Source organism: Amia ocellicauda, chromosome 2, assembly GCF_036373705.1.
Source record: "Amia ocellicauda isolate fAmiCal2 chromosome 2, fAmiCal2.hap1, whole genome shotgun sequence".
Lineage (NCBI taxonomy): Eukaryota > Metazoa > Chordata > Actinopteri > Amiiformes > Amiidae > Amia > Amia ocellicauda.
Genome location: NC_089851.1, coordinates 5,523,005 through 5,529,246, shown reverse-complemented (window position 1 = coordinate 5,529,246; position 6,242 = coordinate 5,523,005).

Below are 6,242 nucleotides of genomic sequence, written 5' to 3'. Positions count from 1 at the left end.
AGCCCATCCGCCTCAAGGTTGTACGTGTTGTGGCTTCACAAATGCTTTGCTGCATACCTCGGTTGTAACGAGTGCTTATTTCAGTCAAAGTTGCTCTTCTATCAGCTTGAATCAGTCGGCCCATTCTCCTCTGACCTCTAGCATCAACAAGGCATTTTCGCCCACAGGACTGCCGCATACTGGATGTTTTTCCCTTTTCACACCATTCTTAGTAAACCCTAGAAATGGTTGTGCGTGAAAATCCCAATAACTGAGCAGATTGTGAAATACTCAGACCGGCCCGTCTGGCACCAACAACCATGCCACGCTCAAAATTGCTTAAATCACCTTTCTTTCCCATTCAGACATTCAGTTTGGAGTTCAGGAGATTGTCTTGACCAGGACCACACCCCTAAATGCATTGAAGCAACTGCCATGTGATTGGTTGGTTAGATAATTGCATTAATGAGAAATTGAACAGGTGTTCCTAATAATCCTTTAGGTGAGTGTATATATAATAATAGTTTTGCAATGTACAAAATCCAAGAATGCATTGAAAACATCTTTGTCATAATAATGTATGCAATATTTCCCACTGCCATCTGCTCTGAGTATGCCCACAGCTCAGTCTCTTATTCTAGTCCAAGAAGAGGAATAATAATTTAAGTCATTTAGTTCAAGTTTTCTACTCAGCATCTACTACAAAAAACGTACTATAACTCAATTGTTCTCATTAAAAATATTTAACGTCATGACAATAGTGTCAAAAGACATGCAGTGCCTTTTCCATATCCTTTCCTTAATTGACATGATGTATATTATTTTGGCTGACAAATCTGACATACAGTGACTGTTATTATATCAACGTAGCTTTTGGTTGTGAGCTTTTCTGTAGGTTACACTAGACGCACACACAGGGACTCCCCCTCGCCTGTCGCTCAGACCTTCCCAGTGCTGTGAACTGAACGCACTGTAATGTCTCTGCGAAACTGGGTTGTGATCCTTGTGATCTGTGCGGCTAGCGTTATACACAGCTATGTAGGCCGATCAGTCTGAGCAGTCTGAGAGCCACTGTGTTGGTCTTGCCATGGATCTCTTTATTGCAGGCATGCCTTGTTTGTTTGCGTTTTCCTTCACCGTCACTCACTTTGCTCCATTTGGTGTCTGAAAGCAGGACCAACCACACCATGAAGAGGCATCCACTCTAAAGCAGGAGTGGCAGCGGTGACTATCATAGCTGAGAAAAGAGACGCTCGAAGGCGGGTGATAATGAGACCGATGCACAGACCCTGACCTTAACATCCACGACTGAAGTCTGTTTTCTTTTTCTTTCTCCCGAGTAACACTGTCAGCTGAGCCAGACCTCTATCAACAGGTGGAGAGGAACTGAAAAAGCCTGCCCGGAGACCTTGACCACAATGGGCTCTGTTTTAAGTAATATCTTTCACCATGTTGTGTGATTAAGGCCCTGCTGAACAACTGCCTTTTTCAGTCTGAAACCTCAAATCATCATTCAAGTCACTCCAATTAAATCGATCTAAAGAACAATAGATGATTATTGTGTAGTCCGGTGTATTACAACACACTGTATTGTAGTACAGCATTAGGGAAGTCAATTGGCTAGGTAATAAATCATCACTTCTATCATAATGATTTTTAGAAGGATTCTCCAGAAACCATTTAGGCTGTCCCCTGCAACACTTATTTGTCCTCAGTCGAAATGTGTTGTCCCCCACGACACGTCTTTAGTCCTGTATGACATTTTTCAGTTGCACAAAATACTTCTTTTGGTTGCATATAACATTTTTTTGGCCAAGTATGATTTGTCCCCTTATGACACTTTCTGGCTGCTCATTCCACACATTGCCTCTGATGCAAATAAATCAAATATCTGCAGTCACTTTTATTAGGTTAAATGCCAATTGTAAATCTACTAAAATCAACACAATTTAAATGAAATACATGAACTATATAAACTGAACATAAAAAAGGCAATTCCACTCCAGATGCCCTCTCATCACAGTTTATGCCGAGCCGAGCGGTGACAGATGAGCCTTCTCTTCCGCTGCCGTGATCGTGTTAAACACTGAGATTTAAAATTACTCATTTTGGATGTAACACTGTCTCTTGGAATAATGCCTAGCTGCATATTTATTAAGTAAGCCTGTGTGACCTTGTTATTTTGGTCTAAAATGTTCGGGAGTCGATTTCAATGGGCAGAACTATAGATCTATTGCTACACGTGTTACATGATTAAGTAAACTGCGCCATATACATTCCCTGTAATGCATTAAAGTCGCAGGAGATTTACAGAACGTCGGTGCTGTGGGATGCATTTCTAGTAAACCGCTCCTTAATGGCGGTGATAATCTAATGACTGGTATACTGTGACATTTAATTAGTAAATGGTTTACATGGCGAACACGAGGAAATCAAACATCAACTCAATTAATATCCCGTGGTTTCCTGGACTGTTACATTAAGCTGCCTTCCAAACATTGCAGAGCCAACAAGTCACCATGATGTCAGATCACTGCAGTCTGTGTGGATCTGAGTCTAAGACGGAGCATTTTCTGTTTTTACTTTTCATTTTTCCAGCTAAAGGACTTTGCAAGCCAAAGCGTTTCCTCCAGACATCTCATCTCCGAACGCATCCGTATGTTCCTGGGTGTTCGTCATCAGTGCCAGCATTTCTAAATCCCAACTGTCTAGCAAATCACGGCTAGAAAGCAAAAGGATATCATGGTTTCTTGTACTGCAGAAGGACAGAGATAATGAAGACCTAATAAAGTCTTATTTTAGATTCTAATATCAGATTATTCCATAGTCAAGCTATTTTTCCACTATGTATTGTTTCATTTAATCCAGATCAATGTTGCAGAGTTTTCTTCTATTCGATAACATTGCAATAAGAATACCAACAGATCTTAACTGGGCTTGTATTTTCATCAAATGAAAACTTAAATATTTAGACAATAAACAATGGCATACTTTCAGAACATGTTCTTTTTAAATAGGAAGTGAACGTCTTGTTGGCTTGAGAGCTCTTTTCATATGGCTGAGGAAGGCTGGCGTCTGGTGACATCACAGGGATAAAACTATCCTCAAGTGACAGGCCCTGACAACTTAATAATGACTTTCATTTTTGCTAACTGTATTTAGAACCAACTGTTATGTACTTAAGAAGAGACACGTCATGCGCTCTAAAAATTAGCCATTTTAAAGTTCATTCCCAGGGTTCAGCTCTAGTTTCCTGCAGTATGCTGACATTATAAAGCCATATACACATATAACTATAAAAATGATGACTACAGTTCACACAAAACTTAAAAGATTAAAAAGTTGTCAGAATGTCAGAATTACCCTTGATGAGCCTAGAATTTAGAGATCAGGTCGCTTCTCATTGCTTTATTGAAATGAACAGCTCAACTGAGAAGAACATCAGTGTTTGTTAACATCCTCAACTGAAAGACCTATTTAGACATATGTACATATTTTATTTTAATGCAAACGTCTCATGAAACTATCCACCTTGTTAGTAATCACAGCTGCAGGGCAGTCTTTGCAAAGTATTGCCATATGTCTTGCCCATGACATTCTAGTTATTTCCTAGAGCGTATTTATATGGATTGCACTGTATATTTTTTCACTCCGCTATCAACGGTTTCCCATAAACTTTCACTTGGGTTCAAGTCAAGCAACTTGCAGGGTTATTGCATTAGTTGATAAATATGTTTCTGTGTGTTTAGGTTCATTATTGTGTAAAGACAAAACTTTCATTCAATTAGAACTAAACTTAATAATACTAATAATACTACTACTAATAATTGAATATGTATCTGTCACTTAACAATAATTATACTAATTTCCTCACCTATTAACCACATTTGTCACTAAATGATTGAAAAACTGAAACAAATTAAATCGGAGGTAAGAATTAGCATCTCCCTCAGGGGCAGGATTTATTTGACCCAAAATGTACATGATTTATATTTTTATGCAGTCATGGGTGAATACGCCCTAAAGATTTAAATCTGTCCACTTCCAGGAATCTCTTTCAGCCACACATGCTGCGGGGAGCAGTGCCTCCGCTGATCTCCGGCGTATTACAGTGTATTTGAAATATTATGCCATCATGTCATACACCGCCTCTGCCAAGCCGCTCTTAATTGAGATACATGAAGCTACAGCCCTGCTATGAATGAACGGCCGGAAATGCCTTTCAGAGTACTGTTCCCGTCTCCCGTCTCCAATACTGTCCAGACATTTGTTTGGTTTGGTTGTTTGTTTGTTTGTTCACAAAACTTCTGATGGATACTTTGGGCAGAGGAAGCTAACCTCACAGGTGTTCCTATATATAGACACATAGATAGATAGATAGATAGATAGATAGATAGATAGATAGATAGATAGATAGATAGATAGATATACACATAGAAGTATACATACTGTAGTGATCTAGGACTTTTCTGACTGTTATGTTACATAGAGGAGCTGAATGTATTTTTTTCTACTTTATTTAACTTCCTTTCTAATAATATTTACTCTGGTATGTAGTTGACAATAGCCAAAACACAGAATGGGTAATAATGATGACCACTCTAGGTTTACATTTTAAATTCCATGTACATCACATAACGTCTAAACAAAATTATTGCCTGGAAACATTACCCCACGTTTCCCATAAACCCCAGAGACTAGCTATTCATGTGCTAACTACCGAGAAGCCCAGAGTAACAGGCGTTGTATATATTTATATATATATTGAACACAAGACTGTTCCGATGATGTCACTCCCATAGACTTTGAAGGGTGTTAAAATCCTCCCTACCTGGGGACCATTCTTTTGGCACAGTGGGCTTGTCACTTATTTGGGCTGCGTGGATCAGAGAGCTGGAAGTGTGCCTTTGATAGGTGTTTGAATCCTGGATGTACACAACACTGGAGACTTCACTTGGATCAAGATCAAATTCATGCCTATCAATCAATCAGTCCATTGAGTGCAGAGCTGAGACTGAGTCTGTTACGGTCACATCACTCTCCTAGACTTTGAACAGTGTGCCGTCCTGGGGATCGGTCAACCATGCTGGAATAATTGGTAAAACAGGTATCAGTTCGTCATAACCCATTCCAAACTTGAGTGGCAGCTTAACACATAGTGTCTCTTAATCTCCAGAGACTTTTTAATTGCTAGTACAAAAAATATTGCAACTTGCAGCTCAACACAACACAATGGGTTACTCTGCTTTTCTTCTCCCTGCGTAAGCACAGCTCCCAGATGTGGTCAGCAAGTGACTGCATAAAACAAGGTCACCACATTCCCCTGACAGCCTGTCATCCTATTGTGTGAGCTATAACTGCCATTACATACCAGTGAGAAACCTTGACCGTGGGTGTCCGGTGGTTGATGTACAATTTGCGCTCGTGTGAATTGTTACCCGAGTGCATGGCTGGTGTCCTTGCAGGTGTTCAGGGTCTCCCGTTGTCCTTGTGTCCTTTGGTTTGCTGTCTAGATGATGTCAGAAAGCATTTGAATTGCAGTAGACGATGCTCCTGATACAGAGAGAATAACTTTGATCCACATAAGATGCTTACAATGTAGGAAAAGAGTGTTTTGTGTTCATTATGACACTGTGTTGCAAACAGGAGAGAAGAGAAGGTGAAATAAATGTACAGCTCGAAGATTCCCCAGCTGGTATGAAAAGTCATGGATCGAAAAACAAACAAACACAATCATTGAAAATATTGTTTCTTTTACACAACCACAGTGAAGTTGTAAGGAAATGAAATGTCATAACAATAAAACCTTGCTTACTGTACTGTGTATCTGGTCATGCCACCTACCTTGTGTGTGTTTGTACTCAGTTTGTAGTTTTTCTATTCGGGTTATTGATGGATGTTTCAGTTAATTGACAGCTTTCTCATTATTCAGACAATGTATACCTGATGCAAAGATTATGAATTGACTGATGCGATCATGATGCCATGCTCGGTTCCTTCTCAACATACGTCGTGCCTGCCCAGCGTTCGGGGCTTTATCCGATTCCAGTATTCAAAGCCTTTGTTTATGACAGTGGCCCGCACTGGAGTGCTTGCGTTTGCATAAAACAACCTCTGACCTGGTTTTATCAGAAGCTGAAACACCATGCCAGTGTGTAAGTCCATGTGTCCGCATTCGGCAAGGAATGGTTCATACGGACAATTGTTCGAAGGGTGTTTAATGATCTGACGGCAGACTGAATTACAGCCTCTTCGTTGGCTCA